This window comes from Lipophrys pholis (genome assembly GCF_963383615.2).
Source record: "Lipophrys pholis genome assembly, chromosome: 12".
Lineage (NCBI taxonomy): Eukaryota > Metazoa > Chordata > Actinopteri > Blenniiformes > Blenniidae > Lipophrys > Lipophrys pholis.
In genome coordinates, this window is record NC_137641.1 from 4672087 (window position 1) to 4697130 (window position 25044).

At 41.9% G+C, this 25044-nt stretch overlaps 2 gene segments (V, D, J or C); both read left to right on the forward strand.

Moving 5' to 3' along the window:
• The first annotated feature begins 1643 nt into the window (after positions 1–1643).
• LOC308118054 (Ig kappa-b4 chain C region-like) lies at positions 1644–3591 on the forward strand. The segment is given in 2 exons: positions 1644–2030; positions 3083–3591.
• Positions 3592–6868: 3277 nt separating this feature from the next.
• On the forward strand, positions 6869–24448 carry LOC308117886 (Ig kappa-b4 chain C region-like). The segment is given in 3 exons: positions 6869–6976; positions 22810–22891; positions 23943–24448.
• Positions 24449–25044: the final 596 nt, after the last annotated feature.

Below are 25044 nucleotides of genomic sequence, written 5' to 3' on the forward strand. Positions count from 1 at the left end.
ATTTAAAACAGATAAATAGTGCAACAATAGACTAAACTATGTACTAATAAATACCAGTAATAGTAAAAATCTGATAATAAAACCATGAGTCAGATATAAATACAACAAAGAATGAAGGTCAAAGGTTAAATCTGGATCAGCAGGAGGCCAGGCAGTGATCAGAACTCAGTTTCTGGTAAAACCAGTTGTCATTTTTATGTTGAGATTGAGGGGGGCATGTTGTTGGCAGCTGCTGAAAGTAACTATAAGATTACTTGTAATCTAACTTAGTTACTTTTAAAAACAAGTAATCAGTAAGGTAACTAAGTTACTTTTTCAAGGAATAACTAGTAATCAGTAATTGGATTACTTTTTCAAGGTAACTGAGTGAGTTGTGACGCCAGCTTATGCGCCGCGAGAGCTAACAGTTAAGAATCCAAATGAATGAGGTTGATTATTTACTGGTGTATAAATGTAAAACTCTGACTTTAGAGGAGAAACTGGAGGTAAAGTGAGTGTAAGGTCATAATAAAATCTGTGTAAGAATCTCACTTGTAAATCAATATGCTGCTCGTCTAGTGGAGGAATTCTTTCCTTGCAATCAGTAGGCCCGTGTTCAACTCCCCACCGAGACACAGTTTAGTTTATTAAATGATTTAATCAGAGGCTATTCCCCGTGTTAAACCTTTTCACAAGATGGGATCCTACAGTATATGGTTGTCATGAAGATGTTGGAGCTAAAAGCTTCTGCACAAACTTTAGTTTGGTATTAAGTGGTGTTGAACTCTGCGCTCAGTAGACCTGTGTGTGTGTGTGTGTGTGTGTGTGTGTGTGTGTGTGTGTGTGTGTGTGTGTGTGTGTGTGTGTGTGTGTGTGTGTGTGTGTGTGTGTGTGTGTGTGTGTGTGTGTGTGTTCAGTGAAGTGTATCAGTGTGCAGCAGTCAGTTTCTGTTCAGTCTGACTGAGGGAGGTTTTTGTACGACAGTTTTTCACTGTGTGAACACATACTGACTGTTGATGTAATGTTCACTCTGACAGTAATAAACTGCAGCATCTTCAGCTTGAACTCCACTGATGGTCAGAGTGAAGTCAGAGTTTGATCCACTGCCTGTAAAACGATCTGGAGTCCCTGATTCTCGAGTGTTGGTGTAGTAAATGAGCAATTTCGGAGGTTGTCCATCTCTCTGTTGGTACCAGGCTAAACAATTAGCACTGCCACAGCTCCAAGCTGTCTGACTGGTCCTACATGTGATGGTGACGGAGGCTCCCAGAGCAGAGCTGACTGCTGCAGGCTGAGTCACTGTGACCTGGCCTCTGGACTCTGAGGAAACACAGACAGAAACATCAAGCAGCCTCATGGTTTTGTGGGCTTCATTTCAGAGGGACGGATGTTGACAGAGGAGAGGAGTTTGATTCTCTGGACTTTACCTGTGAAGCAGCAGCAGAGGAGAGTCCAGATGAGGACGCAGATCACACTCATGTTTCTGATGAGGAGGATTTCTCTGTCTTCTGTTGTCATGAAGGACGGCTGTCAGTCATCCAGTCTTCAACTGTCAGGACTATAAACTCTCCCAGAGCACTGGAGCATGGTGCTGCTGATGCAAAGTGGCTCTATGGAAATGTTCTGACTGACTCCAACAGGGACCTGGATCACTTTCATCTCTCACTTTCACTCTGGATTCAAACTTTTATGAGTTATTAAGGAATTAAACTGAATAATTTAAGATACGTCTGTAGTTTTTTTATTTTAATTTCTAATTTTGCTGTTAAATCCCTTCAGGAATAAATTCCAATAGACATAATAGAAAAAATAGAAAATGATCTTTAAAACAATCTCTATAAATATATGTATTTCAAGTAGACATTGCAGATGAAAGAACTGTTCTCTTGTGTTCCGTTAGGATCAGGTGGTAAAAGTTGTTTTGGTGAGTTTGTTGGTTTCAGAATCAGAGAGTGGCGTCTCTCTACAGTCAGAGGTTTTTGTACAGCGGCTCAATGAGTTTGTATCACTGTGGTACACGTTCGGTGGAGGAACCAGACTGGATGTTGGAAGTAAGTTTATTCTCCTTTAATACTTTCAACTAAATAATTCAAATTCCTACATTAAACCTTGTTTTGAATGATTTGAGATTAGAAAGATGTTTTTTTTTCTTAATAATTATTGTAGTGATCAAGTTTTAATCTCCATTGATTTCATGTAGTTTAGCTCAGCTCTGTTTCACTTTAATTTGATCACAGAGAAAAGTTATTAGTTTTAAATTTACACCGGATTAAAATCTCATAAGGATTAAATGACAAAACCAAAGATATTGTCAGTCTTTAAATGTGCTCAGTTAGAGCCTGATGGCTGTGGAACACACTGTTTTAACTCTACCAGTCTCATGTTGAAGCTGTTTTTACACTGACCTGTGTATTTAGGGACATTTCTGGTGCACTGGTCTGTCTTTGGGCTGAGTTTTAGTTGACATGTCCACTGTTTGAAATGTGTTTGTGTTGGAATGTGTGCAGGTTTTATTCTTCTTGTTTTATTGAGTGTCTCTTCATCACAGCTGGATTTATTCTTGGTTCTATAGAATGTTTCCCAATTCTGTTTCTCTTCTTACTTTAAAATGCATCATTAATATTGTTATTTTACAGTAAAATAGAAATACTGATGATAAATGTTTTTATGAATTATGAAAACCTCTTGATATAATTTTCACAGTTTTTTTTTCAAATTTAGCTCCTAATAATTGAAAATATTAATTTAGATTTGAAGTTCATGTTAAAGTTTCCAGTCATAAGTTGTAAAGTGTAAACTTTCTGATAACGTTGATGCAAATGAAGAGTAAACGTTGAGACATCAGCTTGTGTTCCTTCCTGTGTAGTTTGAGGTATTTCAGGTCAAAGTGTTGGATGATTCTCTCTGTGCTGATGTGCATGAGAGGCTTCTTAAAGGGAAGTGAAACAATGTGTGAGTGAGTGACTGCTGGAGCAGAAAAAGCCTCTGACAGCAACTTCTTCCAGGACCAAATCAGCTGTCTCCCACTAAAGCTGTCCAGGTGTGTGCTGGTTGATTGACAGCTGGGTGCTCCCTGTCCTCTAATTTGATTGGTGTCTCCTAGGTGATACCCGCCCCACCCTGATGGTGCTGCCCCCCTCCAGAGAGGAGCTGCAGCAGGGGAAGGCCACGCTCATGTGCCTGGCCAACGAGGGCTTCCCCTCAGACTGGAGTCTGAGCTGGAAGGTGGAGGACAGCAGCAGCAGCAGCAGCAGCAGCAGCTGGGAGGAGAGCAGGAGCCCCGGGGTGCTGCAGAAGGACGGCCACTACAGCTGGAGCAGCACCCTGAGGCTCCCTGCAGACCAGTGGAGGAAGGTGGGCTCTGTGACCTGTGAGGCCACCCGGGGCTCCCAGACTCCCCTCAGAGAGACACTGAGGAGAGACCAGTGTTCCCAGTCCTGACCGGACTCACTGGGACTCTCACACTGCTTTTACTCTCACACTGATCTCACCTCTGTCATTCACCCTCTTTCACTTTCTTCTATCATCAAAGCAAACTGACTTCATCAATATTCATCTTCTTTCATCATCATTTTCTTCAAGCTTTGACAAAATAAAGACAGTTTTCACCTCAATCTTTGGTCTTTCATGACTTTTTTACAACAATGAAATAATCATGGCAAAGCGGTTTAGAAGATGGATGAATGGAAAAATAGTATATGAGAGTGTTTATATCCTCACATCCTTATTTATATCTTTCAATAAAAGCTGGAAGTTGAAACGTATTTGCATGTCCTATAAATGGTAGGATTAGATTGTAACAGTGGCAGCCTTGCATTTCAGACCTCGGCCTTCACTAGTGCTGGTCTGAGTCAATCCACCCCTCAATCACTTTTTATGGCTACAAAAACCAGGTCATCATGCAGAGATGCTGTATAAAAAGCCTTTGCATCACAGATAGATACTCGTGTTGCCAGAATAAATACCTTTATGATGAAAAGAATCAAAGTTCAAGTCTCCTTCTGCTGCTTTCACTACTAATCCACACTCTCAGTTACAAACTTCACCAATACAGGTGATTCTTGATCTTCTTGAAGATTCATTGGAGCCAAAAAGAAGTTCCAGGAATATCAGGAGTGTCAGGCCCATTTCAGAACTATCTTCAGATGCATTAGGTCACATTAAGAACGTCAGGAATGTGGCTGGAATGATGGAAAATGATTTTGGTAAGTGTCAGATAATACTGCGACAAGAAGAGTGGAGGATTTAGTGGAGTAGTGTTCTTCACCTCTGATCTCTGACTTAAAGAAACAGACTTTCTGATGCAACATACATCAGAGGGATTTCTTCATCCCATCACTTTTCTCACTGATTGGTGAGTGAATTCATTCGTTTTTGTTTATTTGGCATCTAACTGGTGTTTATAACAGAAATTACAACAATTGTAATAACAGGTTCATTTATATAGCAGTTTTTATACTTCAAATGCAACAGATCACAATTAAAAACAATAAATGGATGAAATAAGAACAGAAACCAAAGCAGCACTGAAACAACAATTATGGAATTTAAACAGTAACAAACTGAACATCTCTCCCTGGATCTCTGTCTCTCTCTCTCTGTGTAAATAATTAGATAGCTGGTTTTACACTTACTTTTTTCAAGAGTGCTTTTTTATGTGACCCTCAAAACATTTTTTAAAATCCCAGGCTTAAATTATTACTACAACCAACTTGACTACTATTACTATAATAATAATGATAACAACAATAATAATAGTAATAATGGTAACATCAGCTAACATTTGCAAATAAAACAACTTTTACTGACATCGTGCAGAAAACCTGCGATGGTTCCGGCCCTTGGTTTGGCATGCTGCTCTGATTTTGGCCCTCGGGGGGAAGTAATTGAGGCCTGATCTATATTATGTCTGTAGTGGAGCAGGTGTCAGCATAGACATATACACTAGACGCCACGCAGCCTGTGTCCGCCCACCGCTCCCATACGTCAGAGCGGCCGCCATCTTGTGAGGGGCAAGTCTGACCCGTCAGCCTAAACAAGTCTATGTGACAGCGAAGTGTTTTCTGAAGAAAACCACGCAAATATACATTTACATGACTGTGAAGAATCATTGCTTTCATTTTTCATTTATTAAATTAAAAATTATTTCATTTATTTATTTAATGTAGCGTACTTATAGGAAGTATTGAGAGGAAATGGAAGAAGTTTGCAGATGGGACATTGGGACGCTGTCCTCTCCTTTTAGAGCAGCAACATGATGGAGCCATGACAAATATATGTAAAAGAGTTTATTTACACACAATGTGACTTTTATGTACAATGAACATGTACATTTGGGCACAAGTTTGAACTTTTTTGTGGAACAAATTTAGATTTTTTTAAACATATTTACACACAATAAAATATTTACCTATTATACTTTCATTTATTTTTACATAGTTGCCTTTAATATTACATAGAAAATAATTGTTACATATTTACCTATTACATATTTATTTATTGTTACACATTTATCTATTATTACATATTATATGACATTTTCTCTTTCAGCTCTTCATCTATTAGATTTTTCGCTCTCAGTTCCTCCAGAAGACCCCCCACTGTGCTCTTTGCCCTCCGTTCTCCATCTTTTCATTCCTCTTCTCTCTCCTCAGACTCTCCACCTCGGCCATGGCTTCACTGAGTCTGGCTGTCAAAGCATCAGGACATGTGGGCAGTGCATAGGAGTGGTTCTAGTGAAAAATAAAGATTTATATGTTCAGAGTCCTGTGTTATCACATTAATTCACTGCTTGTGCAATGTGCAATCAATTGATCTGCTATCCTAATCAATATATATAATAATAATGTTTGTGTACATGTCAGTATGTCTAAAAGGAGTGAAGTGTGACATGTTGCTCACAGCTGTTTGAGCACAGCCAGACAGAACTTCCTACTGGGATCAGGCTGAGGTTCTCCTGCTGGAACAGGCGGGGAACAGTACACTGACTGGTTCTGAGCAACTCATTTCTCTTGAAATGTAATATTCTACACACTGCAACTAAAATAGCCTCCGTTAGATGAACCCAATAGACGTTGATATTGTTGTTGTTTGAGGGCGAGCTTAAGCCAGGGAATAGAGAGCATTTCCCACGGCTCCAGCTCATCTATGTCCCAAGTTAATGTTATATGAGCTAAACACAACGACAACAACAAAAAATATGTTTTTCCTACCTGTGGGAGGTAATCCCACGCAGTCCATTGTCCTGATTTTGTCTGTTTGTACAACCAAAAGCAGAACAGTGATGCTGTATTGTTGCTGAAGTCCTGACAAATGCCCCTCACAAGATGGCGGATGCACTAAGGTATGTTCCTGCCAGTCAGTGAGGCGTCTAGTGTAAATGTCTATGGCGTGCAGAGCCACAGAGAAGAGAATAGAAACTGAAACTTAACAATCCATCTTAACACCCAAGTACTGATCAACACTAATACCTCCCCTTGGCCGATCAGATCACAACCTTGTGCACCTCCTGCCTGTGTACAAACCTCTGGTACACAGACAACCAGCTGTGACCCGCACCATTAAAATCTGGTCCGATGAGGCAGAAGAGGCTCTCAAAGACTGTTTTGAGACAACTGCATGGGAAGTGTTCTATGAGGACCACGGGGAGGACATCGACGGCCTCACAAACTGCATAACAGACTACATAAACTTCTGTGTGGATTACACGGTTCCCACCAAGACCATACGCTGTTTTGCCAACAGCAAACCGTGGATCACTCCTGAGATAAGGACCCTCCTCAAGGACAAAAGGAGGGCCTTTGAAACAAAAGACAGGGAGGAGATGAGGACTGTGCAGAGAGAGCTAAGGAGGAAGATCAGGGAGGGGAAAAGCAGCTACAGGAGGAAGATGGAGGAACAGCTGCAGCAGCGGAATGTCAGCGGAGTCTGGAAGGACCTGAAAGCGATCTCGGGTCACAAGGACTCCAACATCGAGCTGGTTTGGGACCAGGAGTGGGTGAATGATCTGAACATTTTCTTCAACAGATTTGAACAGACATCCACCCCTCCCCCGACCCATTCCATCCCACTGCAATCACCACCACCAGCTGTCCCCACCCCCATCCCACCCCCCTGCACGATGCTCTCTGCTTCCCCCAGTGTCAGCCACACCCTCACTCCCACAACTACCAACACACAGCCCCCCTGCTCCAGCCTGTCCTTCACAACAGCCCAGGTAAACAGAGAGCTGAGGAGGCTAAAGGTCAGGAAGGCAACCGGTCCGGATGGCATCAGCTCCAGACTCCTCAGAACCTGTGCAGACCAGCTCAGTGGGGTCATGGGGCACATGTTCAATCTGAGCCTTCAACTGGGGAGAGTACCACAGCTCTGGAAGACGACCTGTGTGGTACCGGTGCCGAAGATCTCCCGCCCCAAGGACTTCAACCACTTCAGGCCGGTGGCGCTGACATCACACCTGATGAAGACCTTGGAGAGGTTGGTCCTTCTCCATCTGCGCCCCCTGGTGAGCTCATCGATGGACCAGCTGCAGTTCGCCTACCCGCCAGGCATCCGGGTGGAGGACGCCATCCTCTACCTCATGGAGAGATCTCTCTCTCACCTGGAGAGGGCTGGGAGCACTGTGAGGATCATGTTCTATGATTTCTCCAGTGCTTTCAACACCATCCAGCCCACGCTTCTGGGGGACAAGCTGCAGCACACTGGAGTCGACCCGCACCTCACATCCTGGCTCCTGGACTACCTGACCAACCGGCCACCGTTTGTGAGGACACGGGACTGTGTGTCTGATCTGGTCATCTGCAGTATGGGGGCTCCACAGGGGACGGTCCTGGCTCCCTTCCTCTTCACCCTCTACACTGCAGACTTCTCCCACAACACATCCACCTGTCACCTGCAGAAGTTCTCTGATGACTCCGCCTTCGTCGGCCTCATCACCAACGACGACGAGGTGGAGTACAGAGAACTCAACCTGGACTTTGTGGACTGGTGCCAGCGGAACCACCTCCTGATCAATGCGGGTAAAACCAAAGAGCTGGTGGTGGACTTCCGCAGGCCGAGACCCACTCCCCCCACACCGGTGAACATTCAGGGAAAGGACATTGAGATAGTGGACTCTTATAAGTACCTGGGTGTTCACCTGAACAATAAACTGGACTGGTCTGACAACACACAAGCTCTCTACAATAAGGGCCAGAGCAGACTCCATCTGCTGCGGAGAATCAGGTCCTTTGGAGTGCAGGGGGCGCTCCTGAGGACCTTTTATGACTCAGTGGTGGCATCAGCCATCTTCTATGGAGTGGTCTGCTAGAGCAGCAGCACTCCGGCTGCAGACAGGAACAAGCTGAACAAACTGGTGAGGAAGGCCAGCTCTGTCCTGGACCCTGTGGAGGTGGTGGGAGACAGGAGGATGTTGAAGAAGCTCTCATCCCTGATGGAGACCGTCTCCCACCCCCGACATGGTACCGTCACATCACTGGGCAGCTCCTTCAGTGACAGGCTTCTCCACCCGCGATGTCTGAAGGAGAGACTCCGCCGGTCCTTCCTCCCTGCTGCAGTCAGACTCTTCAACCAAGCCTGCTCCCAGTAGACCACTGCACACCACCACCGGACAATATCACTCCACTCCAACTGGACAAGAAGTGGTGCTATAACTATAATAATCTATAAGAACGTATTGACTATGTAAAATACATCCACCCCCATATTCTGTACATGTCCACACTTATAGGCACCGTGTGCATATTTTTCTATTATATTGTATTTTTATCTGCTTTTTTTTTTGTTTTTTAGTTCCTGCTATGTGTGCTTCTTTCTCTGTACTATCCTGCTGTACCACTACAAATTTCTCCACATGCGAGAAAAATAAAGGGATATCTTATCTTATATCTTATCTTATCACAGACCAACTCGCTCTAACGGTGCATTCAGGTGACACGAAACAACGGAAACCAAGAAATGTCAACACTAAACCATATCATTGCCACAATAACACAACTGCAGAGATGTTGAACTCTTTTTGTCATTTTTTTCTTTTTCAATCAATCAATCAATGAAAGACTTAATTTCTCCTCAAGGGGGGTAATTAAAAGGTCAACAACAGACTACAACTGGGTAAATAAATACCAGTAATTGTAAAAATCTGATCATTACAAAATGAGTCAGATATAAATACAAAGAATGAAGGTCAAAGGTTAAATCTGGATCAGCAGGAGGCCAGGCAGTGATCAGAACTCACTTTGTGGCCAAACCAGTTGTCCTTTTTATTTAGAGACGTGGGGCGGTGTCGGCAACTGTTGAAAGTAACTAAAAAGTTACTTGTAATCCAATTTAGTTCCTTTTAAAAACAAGTAATCAATGAAGTAACTAAATTACTTTTTAGGCGAGTGACTAGTAATCAGTAATCTAATTACTTTTGCAAGGTAACTGTGGCAACACTGGTGACCACCAAATAATATAATTTTCCTGACCTCCACCTCCTCCATGACTATTTCTCTCTCTGTAAAATTCCTTTTCTTCTTCTTTTCTCTCAGGATTTAGCGTCAAATGCCGGCGATCAACGGGCCGATTGAGATGCAAAGATATTGACGAGACACTTTGCATCGACCATTTATGGTTAAAAGTGGACGTGTTGAGGGCGGGACATCAACTGTGGGACCTTCCAGGTGGACTGTGATCTATAACAGGAAAGTGCAGTACGCACGGTTTCACCAATCTGAATTTGTTTGGGCGCACGACATTTTCAGCTTTAGAGCGCACCAACATTTTTAGTAGGAATCCTACGCAGTGTTTTATAAATGAGGCCCCAGGCCCTTGTTTTGCCAGATTTAAAATGCAGGATTTGATAGGGAGGGCGGAAATAGATGGTTTTTAACAATCAGTTCTTAAATTGAGGGGTTATTCAAGCTTTAATATTTACGGAACTGCAGCCAGATTTTCAAAGAATTGTTGACAACAGGGTTCTGTTAGATGTTATGAATGTTAACAGGGAGACGAGAAGTGAGGAGGGACTGGAGAGAGAACCTTGAAGATCGCCGTTCTATTTGAGCCCATGAAGGATCTGTGTCGGCTTCATTGTCCAGCCAATGACAGAGCTTATTAATATTGCATGACCAATAGTATTGTATGATGTTACGTCGTGCAAGACCGTCCCGCTTTTTGGGAAGTTGTAGAATAATTTTTTGATGCAAGGAGTCTGGTTCAACCACAAACATTATATTATTGTCTGATCTGTTAAAAAAAAAGATTTTCTTATAAAAATTGGAATGTGTTGGAACAAATAAAGAAATTTAGGGAGAATCACCATCTTTACCAAGTTACCAGTTAGAGAGAGGGGGAGGGAAGACCAGCGGGACATAGCCACAGTCATGCCGGTAACGCATTAATTAATAACACGTTACTCTGTCATTAAAATGTTGCATAGAGCAGGTTGTGCAAACAAATAAATACTATTGCTCTATTGAAAACAGATAAATAGTGCAACAATAGACTAAACTATGTACTAATAAATACCAGTAATAGTAAAAATCTGATAATAAAACCATGAGTCGGATATAAATACAACAAAGAATGAAGGTCAAAGGTTAAATCTGGATCAGCAGGAGGCCAGGCAGTGATCAGAACTCAGTTTCTGGTAAAACCAGTTGTCCTTTTTATGTTGAGATTGAGGGGGGCATGTTGTTGGCAGCTGCTGAAAGTAACTATAAGATTACTTGTAATCTAACTTAGTTACTTTTAAAAACAAGTAATCAGTAAGGTAACTAAGTTACTTTTTCAAGGAATAACTAGTAATCAGTAATTGGATTACTTTTTCAAGGTAACTGAGTGAGTTGTGACGCCAGCTTATGCGCCGCGAGAGCTAACAGTTAAGAATCCAAATGAATGAGGTTGATTATTTACTGGTGTATAAATGTAAAACTCTGACTTTAGAGGAGAAACTGGAGGTAAAGTGAGTGTAAGGTCATAATAAAATCTGTGTAAGAATCTCACTTGTAAATCAATATGCTGCTCGTCTAGTGGAGGAATTCTTTCCTTGCAATCAGTAGGCCCGTGTTCAACTCCCCACCGAGACACAGTTTAGTTTATTAAATGATTTAATCAGAGGCTATTCCCCGTGTTAAACCTTTTCACAAGATGGGATCCTACAGTATATGGTTGTCATGAAGATGTTGGAGCTCAAAACTTCTGCACAAACTTTAGTTTGGTATTAAGTGGTGTTGAACTCTGCGCTCAGTAGACCTGTGTGTGTGTGTGTGTGTGTGTGTGTGTTCAGTGAAGTGTATCAGTGTGCAGCAGTCAGTTTCTGTTCAGTCTGACTGAGGGAGGTTTTTGTACGACGGTTTTTCACTGTGTGAACACATCTTGACTGTTGATGTAATGATAACTCTGACAGTAATAAACTGCAGCATCTTCAGCTTGAACTCCACTGATGGTCAGAGTGAAGTCAGAGTTTGATCCACTGCCTGTAAAACGATCTGGAGTCCCTGATTCTCGACGGTTGGCCCAGTAAATGAGCAATTTAGGAGGTTGTCCATCTCTCTGTTGGTACCAGGCTAAATAGTTAGAGCCGTAAACATCCTGACTGGTCCTACATGTGATGGTGACGGAGGCTCCCGGAGCAGAGCTGACTGCTGCAGACTGAGTCACTGTGACCTGGCCTCTGGACTCTGAGGAAACACAGACAGAAACATCAAGCAGCCTCATGGTTTTGTGGGCTTCATTTCAGAGGGACGGATGTTGACAGAGGAGAGGAGTTTGATTCTCTGGACTTTACCTGTGAAGCAGCAGCAGAGGAGAGTCCAGATGAGGACGCAGATCACACTCATGTTTCTGATGAGGAGGATTTCTCTGTCTTCTGTTGTCATGAAGGACGGCTGTCAGTCATCCAGTCTTCAACTGTCAGGACTATAAACTCTCCCAGAGCACTGGAGCATGGTGCTGCTGATGCAAAGTGGCTCTATGGAAATGTTCTGACTGACTCCAACAGGGACCTGGATCACTTTCATCTCTCAGTTTCACTCTGGATTCAAACTTTCATGAGAATATTAAGGAATTAAACTGAATAATTAAAGATGTGTCTGTAGTTTTCAAATTTAATTTACTGTTTTTGCTGTTAAATCCCTTCAGGAATAAATTCCAATAGACACAATAGAAAAAACATAAAATAATCTTTAAAACAATTTCTATAAATATATGTATTTCAAGTAGACATTGCAGATGAAAGAACTGTTCTCTTGTGTTCCGTTAGGATCAGGTGGTAAAAGTTGTTTTGGTGAGTTTGTTGGTTTCAGAATCAGAGAGTGGCGTCTCTCTACAGTCAGAGGTTTTTGTACAGCGGCTCAATGAGTTTGTATCACTGTGGTACACGTTCGGTGGAGGAACCAGACTGGATGTTGGAAGTAAGTTTATTCTCCTTTAATACTTTCAACTAAATAATTCAAATTCATACATTAAACCTTGTTTTGAATGATTTGAGATTAGAAAGATGTTTTTCTTTCTTAATAATTATTGTAGTGATCAAGTTTTAATCTCCATTGATTTCATGTAGTTTAGCTCAGCTCTGTTTCACTTTAATTTGATCACAGAGAAAAGTTATTAGTTTTAAATTTACACCGGATTAAAATCTCATTAGGATTAAATGACAAAACCAAAGATATTGTCAGTCTTTAAATGTGCTCAGTTAGAGCCTGATGGCTGTGGAACACACTGTTTTAACTCTACCAGTCTCATGTTGAAGCTGTTTTTACACTGACCTGTGTATTTAGGGACATTTCTGGTGCACTGGTCTGTCTTTGGGCTGAGTTTTAGTTGACATGTCCACTGTTTGAAATGTGTTTGTGTTGGAATGTGTGCAGGTTTTATTCTTCTTGTTTTATTGAGTGTCTCTTCATCACAGCTGGATTTATTCTTGGTTCTATAGAATGTTTCCCAATTCTGTTTCTCTTCTTACTTTAAAATGCATCATTAATATTGTTATTTTACAGTAAAATAGAAATACTGATGATAAATGTTGTAAATTTATCAAATCCTCCAAAGAAGTTATCTTTATTTCCTGTGTATTTCATATTTTGCTCCTAATAATTGAAAATATTAATTTAGATTTGAAGTTCATGTTAAAGTTTCCAGTCATAAGTTGTAAAGTGTAAACTTTCTGATAACGTTGATGCAAATGAAGAGTAAACGTTGAGACATCAGCTTGTGTTCCTTCCTGTGTAGTTTGAGGTATTTCAGGTCAAAGTGTTGGATGATTCTCTCTGTGCTGATGTGCATGAGAGGCTTCTTAAAGGGAAGTGAAACAATGTGTGAGTGAGTGACTGCTGGAGCAGAAAAAGCCTCTGACAGCAACTTCTTCCAGGACCAAATCAGCTGTCTCCCACTAAAGCTGTCCAGGTGTGTGCTGGTTGATTGACAGCTGGGTGCTCCCTGTCCTCTAATTTGATTGGTGTCTCCTAGGTGATACCCGCCCCACCCTGACGGTGCTGCCCCCCTCCAGAGAGGAGCTGCAGCAGGGGAAGGCCACGCTCATGTGCCTGGCCAACGAGGGCTTCCCCTCAGACTGGAGTCTGAGCTGGAAGGTGGAGGACAGCAGCAGCAGCAGCAGCAGCAGCAGCAGCAGCTGGGAGGAGAGCAGGAGCCCCGGGGTGCTGCAGAAGGACGGCCTCTACAGCTGGAGCAGCACCCTGAGGCTCCCTGCAGACCAGTGGAGGAAGGTGGGCTCTGTGACCTGTGAGGCCACCCGGGGCTCCCAGACTCCCCTCAGAGAGACACTGAGGAGAGACCAGTGTTCCCAGTCCTGACCGGACTCACTGGGACTCTCACACTGCTTTTACTCTCACACTGATCTCACCTCTGTCATTCACCCTTTTTCACCTTCTTCTATCATCAAAGCAAACTGACTTCATCAATATTCATCTTCTTTCATCATCATTTTCTTCAAGCTTTGACAAAATAAAGACAGTTTTCACCTCAATCTTTGGTTTTTCATGACTTTTTTACAGCAATAAAATCATCATAACTCCTTCTTTGGAGCAGAAATTTGACTTGATAGATACTCTCAGGATTCCACCTCTTGTTGCTGAATTACTTTTATGTGAAACAGACTCAAAACACACAGTCAGTCAGAGGAAGCTGTGCTCTTCATTCATCATGAGCAAATGTGGTTAAATACAAGTTCAGATAACTTTGACAGTTTACATTATTTAGATTAAGTGTGATCAAGTCCCAGAATTGCCATTTTGGGCATTTTGGCATTTTGAGAGAATATTCCAAGATACAAAAACAACATCATCAGCATACAGGTTGATTTTATGAATTGTTACTTTAGTTAATGAGCAATGTTGGAGCTTCTGTCTCTTCCTGTTGATATCAGGTTAATAAATACTCTGATGAATTACAGTGAACATCCAGACTGTTCTGATTAAACATTTAAACTCTTTGTTTACTACAGAAGATATTAGGAGACGTAGATGTGGACTAAAGTAGATTACATGGAGAGTGATATTTCAGGTAATTTGCATTTATAAGAAACCTAAAAAAAAGTTTTGAGTTCAAAATAAAACTCAAGAGAAATCTTTAAATTGTACATCTTTGCACGACTTATTTCCACCTGAAACAAATAAAATCTCCTCCTTTAGAGATGCTTTGATTTAGTCTGAAGATTTAGCAGAATTAGAATATAAGTATTAAAAAACATCTGTTATTAATCAGAAAGGTCCATGTTCTACTTCAATTGAACTTTATTTATATTTCACCAAATTCAACACAGTCATATCCAGGTACTTTTACTGAGAGAAAGAAAAAACATATGTGGATAGAAGGTGAGAAAATGATGAGAGAGAGAGAGAGAGAGAGAGAGAGAGAGAGAGAGAGAGAGACAGACAGACAGACAGACAGACAGACAGACAGACAGACAGACAGACAGACAGAGATGTTAGTGATATGTTTTGGAGGACAGGGAGCCAGTGGAGGTTCAGGAGGACGGGGGTGATGTGTTCACAGGAGTTGCAGTGGGTGAGCAGACGAGCAGCAGAGTTCTAGATACACCAAAGTTTATTGAGGACTTTTGAAGATGAGCCGAGGAGAAAGTTGTTGCAGTCGTGGATTCAGGAAGTGATGAATGAGTGGATGAGGGTTTCAGCAGCAGAGGAGGAGAGTGAGTTGTGAAGGTGGGCCGTGTTTTTGAGGTGAAAGAAGGCGGTCCGAGTGATCTGGTTGATGTGTTGTTCAAAGGTGAGCTTGATGTGGAGAATAACTCTCAGATTACAGGTGTGAGGTGACGGAGACAGGGTGGAGTTTCCAGTGGTCAGGGTGAAGTTGTCCATGTGTTTTGTGAGGGATTTGGGTCTCATGATTATCATGTACAATTTGTCGTAGTTTAGTTCATGTTTCATGTTTTATCCATGTTTTTATTTCACTGAGGCAGTTGGTGAGGGTGGAGCAGGTTGTTGGGGTGACAGATTTGGTTGAAATGTAGATCTGGATGTTGTCGGCGTAGCAGTGGGAATGAAGATGATGTTTACTGATGATATTGCCAAGAAGGAGGATGTAGAGGATGAGCAGGAGGGAGCAGGGATGATCAGAAAACTCTCCATTAACTTCCATTACTATGCAGATGATCCACCAATCGATTTCTCTATGAAACCAGATGATACTGATCAACTTGTCAAACTAGAAGCTTCTCTTAGAGACACAAGAGTCTGGATGAATGATCATTTTCTGCTTCTGAACTCAGATTAAACACAAGTTATTATAGTTGTCCCAAATCATCTGAGAGAGAAATGATCTGAACATATAGTAACACTGGATGGTATTACTTTGACCTCCAGTACCACTGTGAGGAACCTGGAGTTACTTTGGACCAGGACTGATCCTTCAGCTCCACATTAAACAAATCTGCAGGACTGCCTTTTGTCACCTGCTTAATATTTCTAGTATCAGGAACATGTTGACTCAGAATGAAGCTGAGAAACTAATCCACACATTTGTTCCCTCCAGAGTAACTATTGTAACTCCCTAATATCAGGGTGTCTGAATAACTGCTGAAAGTCTTCCACTGATTCATAATGCCACAGCAAGAGTCCTGACAGGAACCAGCAGGAGAGAAGAACATTTGTCTTCTTCTGGTTTGTGTTTTTCTTTTTTTCTGCTCCTGCTTCATTTCCCCGGCCGGATGGTGTCTTGGTCCAGCTCAGGAGATTGCTGCTTGGACCTGCTGTCTTTTATTTATTGTTTTTAAATCTTTTTTTTTTTTTAGCTTTTTCACTTTTCCTTTTACAACAAAAGAAAAATGTGTATAAACAGATGGGTTGAAAAGTAAGAGGGTCATTCAACGTAATGCATGATGGGGACAAGAAAAATAATCACAGTATCAATATTGAATCAATTGAGCTCAATCTGCTTCTACAGCTGAACTAAAGTCCATGACTGTCCGTTGTCCCTTCCCACCCTTTAATTAAAACTTCATTCGAGACACAACTACATAAGGAACACAAATAGTTAAATGAAAAACAGAATTGGATTGGAAAACTAAGACGTAAATAGTTAAGTATGAGAATAAAGTAAAGAAAACAACAGAAGGAGACCTACAGAAAATAGACGGGGGAGTGGAGGGGAGGCATCTCGTTAGTTCCTGGTTCATAGTAGTATTGGATAGGGGTTTTATAAAGGGTTGCCAGGTTTCATTGAAAACAGAACTTGAGTTTGTGAGTGAAAATGGAATCTTTTCAAGTTTAATGTGATTTAGGACCTCCTTTAGTCAGTTGTTGTGTGTAGGAGGAGAGCATGTTTCCATTTGAACAAGGCCTGGGGCCAGTAGTGTTGACAGGCGATTACGCAGCGTTTTGTCACAGGTAGATTAGCTGTTGTAATTGGGGGCGACCCAAACAGTGCAGTGCAAGGTTCAGGGAAAAGCTCCATCTCAAGTACTGTAGCAAGGGGATCAACAATCTGCTGCCAGAAGCCAGTGATATTTGAACAGGACCAGAGCATGTGTGTTTGGTTGACAGGTGACTGTTTACATCTATTACAACTGCCACTGGTGCCTGGGTACATTTGTGCCGGTCCAGCAGTTCTGTAGTGCACTCTAAGGAGAACCTTGCATTGAAAGAAGCCGTGCCGAGCACATATTGAGGATGAGTGAACTCACACATGAATTTGGTCCCATCGGCTGTCTGATATTGACGTTCTTATTTCCTCCTCCCAAGTCTGTTTCAGTTTGGTCATCTGGTTGGAGTTGAGGGAGTCAATGGAGTTGTAGATCACCTAGATGGAGCGTTTCTGTGCAGGGTCGAGAGAGAGCAGTGAGTCAAACTGAGACTCGGGTGGTGGGTAGAGCAGTGGAGGAAGGTAGTTTGGACATTTATAAAGGTTACTGACGGACAAAACAGGTCCTAAAAGATGCGTACGCCACTTCCCACGCAAAGTTTGTGATTTAAAGAAATAAGCTCTGCGGGAGAATGTGCGTACCGGTACGCCGACTTTGAAGCTTGCGCACACACATTTTGGAGACGGGGAAACTGGCGGTGCCGATTGTGAGGTGGAGAATTGAAGCCAGATTCATCTCATACATTTACTGTCTTCAAATGTCAGACTTATAGATCCAGGTGATCATAAACAGCCGAGCTTCAGTGTTATAGATGTTCCTTTAATGAGCCATTACTACTGAATCAGCAGCACGAGGTTCATATGACAAACGTTCATCTTGAAATGATCCAGAGCGGTGGATAGAACTGACTGATTATCAATTGTGACAAGGTGTTTAACAACCGGTCCCATTGCTAAGAACGCATATAAATAGCACGGTGACAGTCGTGCATGAAGCTGCACTGTGGATGCGCTGCACCGCCATGCGCTCTGGACGCTCTGCTGCTGGAGACAGACGACCTCCACGTCACCCTCCGCCTCCAACTCTCCAGTGACTAAGGATACAACACAAAGTCCACTGAGCCTTTTTACAAGTCCCTGTTCAAGTATTTCATTCATACATTTAATAAACAGATAAAAGTGAACTTTATCGGTCCGCTGTGGTCTCCACCAGAAATACACGCTGGCCGTCACAACCATGAGGGCTGTTATGGTGTCCAGCAGTGTGCTCAGGTGCTGCCCCCATGAGGTCACTCTCCTCGGGCCTCCACCTTCAGATCAGACTCTTCTTCTCCACCTCTGCAGTGACTGATCTCTCTGTGGCTGCCACACTGTTTACAGCAGTGACGACGTGCTGCCAATCGCTTGTTTTTACTTTTATTAGTGACTCTACTACCATGACCACCAGTGATGCTGGTTAGACAAGTAATCTAACGCGTTGTTATTTCCAAACCAGTAATCAGATTAAAGTTACTTCTCCAAGTCACTGTGCATTAATATTGTAGCGTCCAGCAGGATGAGTAACTTGTCTGCAAAGCCGCTTTATCATTAAACAGAACCGGCCGCTCGTTCTCTCTCCTCCAAACACACAGGCCGTTTTCCAGTACCCATACTCCTCCATACTTGTGCTCTCGTGTACCTGTTAAACGTCATCAGTGGGAGACCAAGTACTGTTCCAATTCTTAGGCCGTTTCTCAACGAGTACACATGGAATACCCGGATGTATCCTCGCTCCGCAAACTTTATCGAGGATGCATCGAAACAGACCTGTTCAGTCTTGGGAAGCCAATTTACCCATAATGCATTTGGCAAGAGATGACGGAGGAGATGGGAGAGGGGGAAACACACAACGGTGCGTAAAAGATCTGAAATATTAGCGTCATTGTTTAACAGAGTGTAGGTTTAAGAGTGTTTTAGGCCAGACTATAGTTGTTATAAAATGTTGTTATGAGGTTGATATTTCAAGATCACGCTTACTTAAACATTTGTTCTGAGGTTTTCGGAGATTGTGGATCCAGACTGAGACGAGGCTGGCTGTGGTTCTCTACTGTGGTTAAACATGAGATATAATTGTTTTAGTGTAAATCTAACAGTGTTCATCTACATTTATATTTGCTGCTGAGGGGAAAGATCATGTTTAAAACTTTTTAACTTGACTGAGAGGTGAAGGTTCTACTGGCCATAGTGTTTTGTCTCAATTGCACTAAAGAGTTCTACCCATCATACTGGAGGTTCTACTGGTTCTACTGGAGAATCTACTGGTTACTGGAGGATGCTGTGGATTCAAACTAACACCATGCACTATTTGAATCCAGGACTACTGAGGAACCTGAAGCCTGGTCCAGTGGAGAAGAGGAACTCCTCCAGATGAGGATGGGAGTGAGGATTGTTTTTGATGCTTGAATTATTACATGTATATACTTTATTCATACATGTGTTAATAACTTACTTAATTGGTAGTGTGTCATTCTTTTTGTTTTATGTCCTCCTCATAGACCTCATGATTGTTGAAATTCACCCCAGACAATTTCTTCTTTAAAGCAACATTACATTGTTTATCAAATGAAACAGAGAAATGTTCAGTTCTATATTTTACAGTCATATACAATCATTTACAGTCTGTTGATCTCTCTGTCTTTATCCATCTATCTACATATATTTACACATGACTAGAGAACATGACTACATGAGGAGAGCTTCCTGTCTAGATGTAGTTCTCCTCTCTGAGGCCTGCAGGTCGTTCTTCAGCAGCAGACAGCTGGACAGTCTGGCTCGCACATCACTTCCTGCCAGGTCCCTCTGGGCGTCCTCAGTGTCACTTGGTCGTCTCCATCATCATCCCTGGAACTTCCTCCACCACCTCCATGATGTCACCCGATGCCACACAGACAGGCAGCAACAAGAGGACGTCTCTCCAGGCTCTCAGAAAGATGGAACACCAGCAGGTTTGACCTGGTGTCTGTTGGGTTTCAACCTGCCTGTCAGTTAAAATTCACATGGAAAACATTTGATATATTTTGATGTAATCATGAATCAGAATTTATTTTTTCCTTCGTGTTCATGACTGTGATTATTGAGATAAAGCAGGTTGCCAGTACAGTGATATAATAACAACTGTGTGCTGCAGGCATGGGTACAGTACTTCCTCCATCACCCAGCAGAAAGTACCTGGTAGATACAGTACTTCCTCCATCACCCAGCAGAAAGTACCTGGTAGATATAGCACTTCCTCCATCAGCCAGCAGAAAGTAACTAGTAGATATAGCACTTCCTCCATCACCCAGCTGGTACTAATACTTGCTGGTACATGGAGGATCTGTGCAGATAGGGATAGGGAGGGCGGAAATAGATGGTTTTTAAGAATCAGTTCTTAAATTGAGGGGTTATTCAAGCTTTAATATTTACGGAACTGCAGCCAGATTTTCAAAGAATTGTTGACAACAGGGTTCTGTTAGATGTTATGAATGTTAACAGGGAGACGAGAAGTGAGGAGGGACTGGAGAGAGAACCTTGAAGATCGCCGTTCTATTTGAGCCCATGAAGGATCTGTGTCGGCTTCATTGTCCAGCCAATGACAGAGCTTATTAATATTGCATGACCAATAGTATTGTATGATGTTACGTCGTGCAAGACCGTCCCGCTTTTTGGGAAGTTGTAGAATAATTTTTTGATGCAAGGAGTCTGGTTCAACCACAAACATTATATTATTGTCTGATCTGTTAAAAAAAAAGATTTTCTTATAAAAATTGGAATGTGTTGGAACAAATAAAGAAATTTAGGGAGAATCACCATCTTTACCAAGTTACCAGTTAGAGAGAGGGGGAGGGAAGACCAGCGGGACATAGCCACAGTCATGCCGGTAACGCATTAATTAATAACACGTTACTCTGTCATTAAAATGTTGCATAGAGCAGGTTGTGCAAACAAATAAATACTATTGCTCTATTGAAAACAGATAAATAGTGCAACAATAGACTAAACTATGTACTAATAAATACCAGTAATAGTAAAAATCTGATAATAAAACCATGAGTCAGATATAAATACAACAAAGAATGAAGGTCAAAGGTTAAATCTGTATCAGCAGGAGGTCAGGCAGTGATCAGAACTCAGTTTCTGGTAAAACCAGTTGTCATTTTTATGTTGAGATTGAGGGGGGCATGTTGTTGGCAGCTGCTGAAAGTAACTATAAGATTACTTGTAATCTAACTTAGTTACTTTTAAAAACAAGTAATCAGTAAGGTAACTAAGTTACTTTTTCAAGGAATAACTAGTAATCAGTAATTGGATTACTTTTTCAAGGTAACTGAGTGAGTTGTGACGCCAGCTTATGCGCCGCGAGAGCTAACAGTTAAGAATCCAAATGAATGAGGTTGATTATTTACTGGTGTATAAATGTAAAACTCTGACTTTAGAGGAGAAACTGGAGGTAAAGTGAGTGTAAGGTCATAATAAAATCTGTGTAAGAATCTCACTTGTAAATCAATATGCTGCTCGTCTAGTGGAGGAATTCTTTCCTTGCAATCAGTAGGCCCGTGTTCAACTCCCCACCGAGACACAGTTTAGTTTATTAAATGATTTAATCAGAGGCTATTCCCCGTGTTAAACCTTTTCACAAGATGGGATCCTACAGTATATGGTTGTCATGAAGATGTTGGAGCTAAAAGCTTCTGCACAAACTTTAGTTTGGTATGAAGTGGTGTTGAACTCTGCGCTCAGTAGACCTGAAATAAAATCTCACCACCAAGTATTTACATGTTGAAACACCACCGCCTCTGGTGAAGAAACATCTGATCTGAATAAATAAATTCATTAGTTCAGTTTATGTTAGAGATTTCTAATGTGTGTGTGTGTGTGTGTGTGTGTGTGTGTGTGTGTGTGTGTGTGTGTGTGTGTGTGTGTGTGTGTGTGTTCAGTGAAGTGTATCAGTGTGCAGCAGTCAGTTTCTGTTCAGTCTGACTGAGGGAGGTTTTTGTACGACGGTTTTTCACTGTGTGAACACCCACTGACTGTTGATGTAATGATCACTCTGACAGTAATAAACTGCAGCATCTTCAGCTTGAATTCCACTGATGGTCAGAGTGAAGTCAGAGTTTGATCCACTGCCTGTAAAACGATCTGGAGTCCCTGAATCTCTGGAGCTGGCCCAGTAAATGAGCCTTTTAGGAGGTTGTCCATCTCTCTGTTGGTACCAGGCTAAACGGTGCTCACCAGAACTATAATAAACTTTCTGACTGGTCCTACATGTGATGGTGATGGAGGCTCCCAGAGCAGAGCTGACTGCTGCAGGCTGAGTCACTGTGACCTGACCTCTGGACTCTGAGGAAACACAGACAGAAACATCAAGCAGCCTCATGGTTTTGTGGGCTTCATTTCAGAGGGACGGATGTTGACAGAGGAGAGGAGTTTGATTCTCTGGACTTTACCTGTGAAGCAGCAGCAGAGGAGAGTCCAGATGAGGACGCAGATCACACTCATGTTTCTGATGAGGAGGATTTCTCTGTCTTCTGTTGTCATGAAGGACGGCTGTCAGTCATCCAGTCTTCAACTGTCAGGACTATAAACTCTCCCAGAGCACTGGAGCATGGTGCTGCTGATGCAAAGTGGCTCTATGGAAATGTTCTGACTGACTCCAACAGGGACCTGGATCACTTTCATCTCTCACTTTCACTCTGGATTCAAACTTTTATAAGAATATTAAGGAATTAAACTGAATAATTAAAGATATGTCTGTAGTTTTTACTTTTTAAAAATGTCATATTTTTGCTGCCAAATCTATTTAGGAATAAATTCCAAAAGATATTATTGAATAAATATAAAATAATCTTTAAAACAATCCCTATAAATATATGTATTTCAAGTAGACATTGCAGATGAAAGAACTGTTCTCTTGTGTTCCGTTAGGATCAGGTGGTAAAAGTTGTTTTGGTGAGTTTGTTGGTTTCAGAATCAGAGAGTGGCGTCTCTCTACAGTCAGAGGTTTTTGTACAGCGGCTCAATGAGTTTGTATCACTGTGTTACACGTTCGGTGGAGGAACCAGACTGGATGTTGGAAGTAAGTTTATTCTCCTTTTAATTCTTTCAACTAAATAATTCAAATTCCTACATTAAACCTTGTTTTGAATGATTTGAGATTAGAAAGATGTTTTTTTTCTTAATAATTATTGTAGTGATCAAGTTTTAATCTCCATTGATTTCATGTAGTTTAGCTCAGCTCTGTTTCACTTTAATTTGATCACAGAGAAAAGTTATTAGTTTTAAATTTACACCGGATTAAAATCTCATAAGGATTAAATGACAAAACCAAAGATATTGTCAGTCTTTAAATGTGCTCAGTTAGAGCCTGATGGCTGTGGAACACACTGTTTTAACTCTACCAGTCTCATGTTGAAGCTGTTTTTACACTGACCTGTGTATTTAGGGACATTTCTGGTGCACTGGTCTGTCTTTGGGCTGAGTTTTAGTTGACATGTCCACTGTTTGAAATGTGTTTGTGTTGGAATGTGTGCAGGTTTTATTCTTCTTGTTTTATTGAGTGTCTCTTCATCACAGCTGGATTTATTCTTGGTTCTATAGAATGTTTCCCAATTCTGTTTCTCTTCTTACTTTAAAATGTATTATTAATATTGTTATTTTACAGTAAAATAGAAATACTGATGATAAATGTAGAATAATCAAATCCTCCTGAGAAGTTATCTTTATTTACTGTTTTTTTCACATTTTGCTCCTAATAATTGAAAATATTAATTTAGATTTGAAGTTCATGTTAAAGTTTCCAGTCATAAGTTGTAAAGTGTAAACTTTCTGATCACGTTGATGCAAATGAAGAGTAAACGTTGAGACATCAGCTTGTGTTCCTTCCTGTGTAGTTTGAGGTATTTCAGGTCAAAGTGTTGGATGATTCTCTCTGTGCTGATGTGCATGAGAGGCTTCTTAAAGGGAAGTGAAACAATGTGTGAGTGAGTGACTGCTGGAGCAGGAAAAGCCTCTGACAGCAACTTCTTCCAGGACCAAATCAGCTGTCTCCCACTAAAGCTGTCCAGGTGTGTGCTGGTTGATTGACAGCTGGGTGCTCCCTGTCCTCTAATTTGATTGGTGTCTCCTAGGTGATACCCGCCCCACCCTGACGGTGCTGCCCCCCTCCAGAGAGGAGCTGCAGCAGGGGAAGGCCACGCTCATGTGCCTGGCCAACGAGGGCTTCCCCTCAGACTGGAGTCTGAGCTGGAAGGTGGAGGACAGCAGCAGCAGCAGCAGCAGCAGCTGGGAGGAGAGCAGGAGCCCCGGGGTGCTGCAGAAGGACGGCCTCTACAGCTGGAGCAGCACCCTGAGGCTCCCTGCAGACCAGTGGAGGAAGGTGGGCTCAGTGACCTGTGAGGCCACCCGGGGCTCCCAGACTCCCCTCAGAGAGACACTGAGGAGAGACCAGTGTTCCCAGTCCTGACCGGACTCACTGGGACTCTCACACTGCTTTTACTCTCACACTGATCTCACCTCTGTCATTCACCCTCTTTCACTTTCTTCTATCATCAAAGCAAACTGACTTCATCAATATTCATCTTCTTTCATCATCATTTTCTTCAAGCTTTGACAAAATAAAGACAGTTTTCACCTCAATCTTTGGTCTTTCATGACTTTTTTACAACAATAAAATAATCATGGCAAAGATGGATGAATGTAAAAATATTATATGAGAGTGTTTATATCCTCACATCCTTATTTATATCTTTCAATAAAAGCTGGAAGTTGAAACGTATTTGCATGTCCTATAAATGGTTGGATTAGATTGTAACAGTGGCAGCCTTGCATTTCAGACCTCGGCCTTCACTAGTGCTGGTCTGAGTCAATCCACCCCTCAATCACTTTTTTATGGCTACAAAAACCAGGTCATCATGCAGAGATGCAGTATAAAAAGCCTTTGCATCACAGATAGATACTCGTGCCGCCAGAATAAAAACCTTTATGGATGAAAAGAATCAAAGTTCAAGTCTCCTTCTGTTTCAGCTTCATAAAAAAATCCGCTGTTATTCCCAGAATTTCTGGGGGCCGTGGACGGTGACAAACGTTTGTTTTTCGTGGTTTGAAAATAATATAATGGCGAATAACATCATCCTGAATCCTTCCATGGAACTTGTAGTGAGCACAAGTAAATTGTACCGGACCTCTGTGTGCTTGGAGCCCTGCGGTGCGTTCAATGACCTCTAGGAAAAG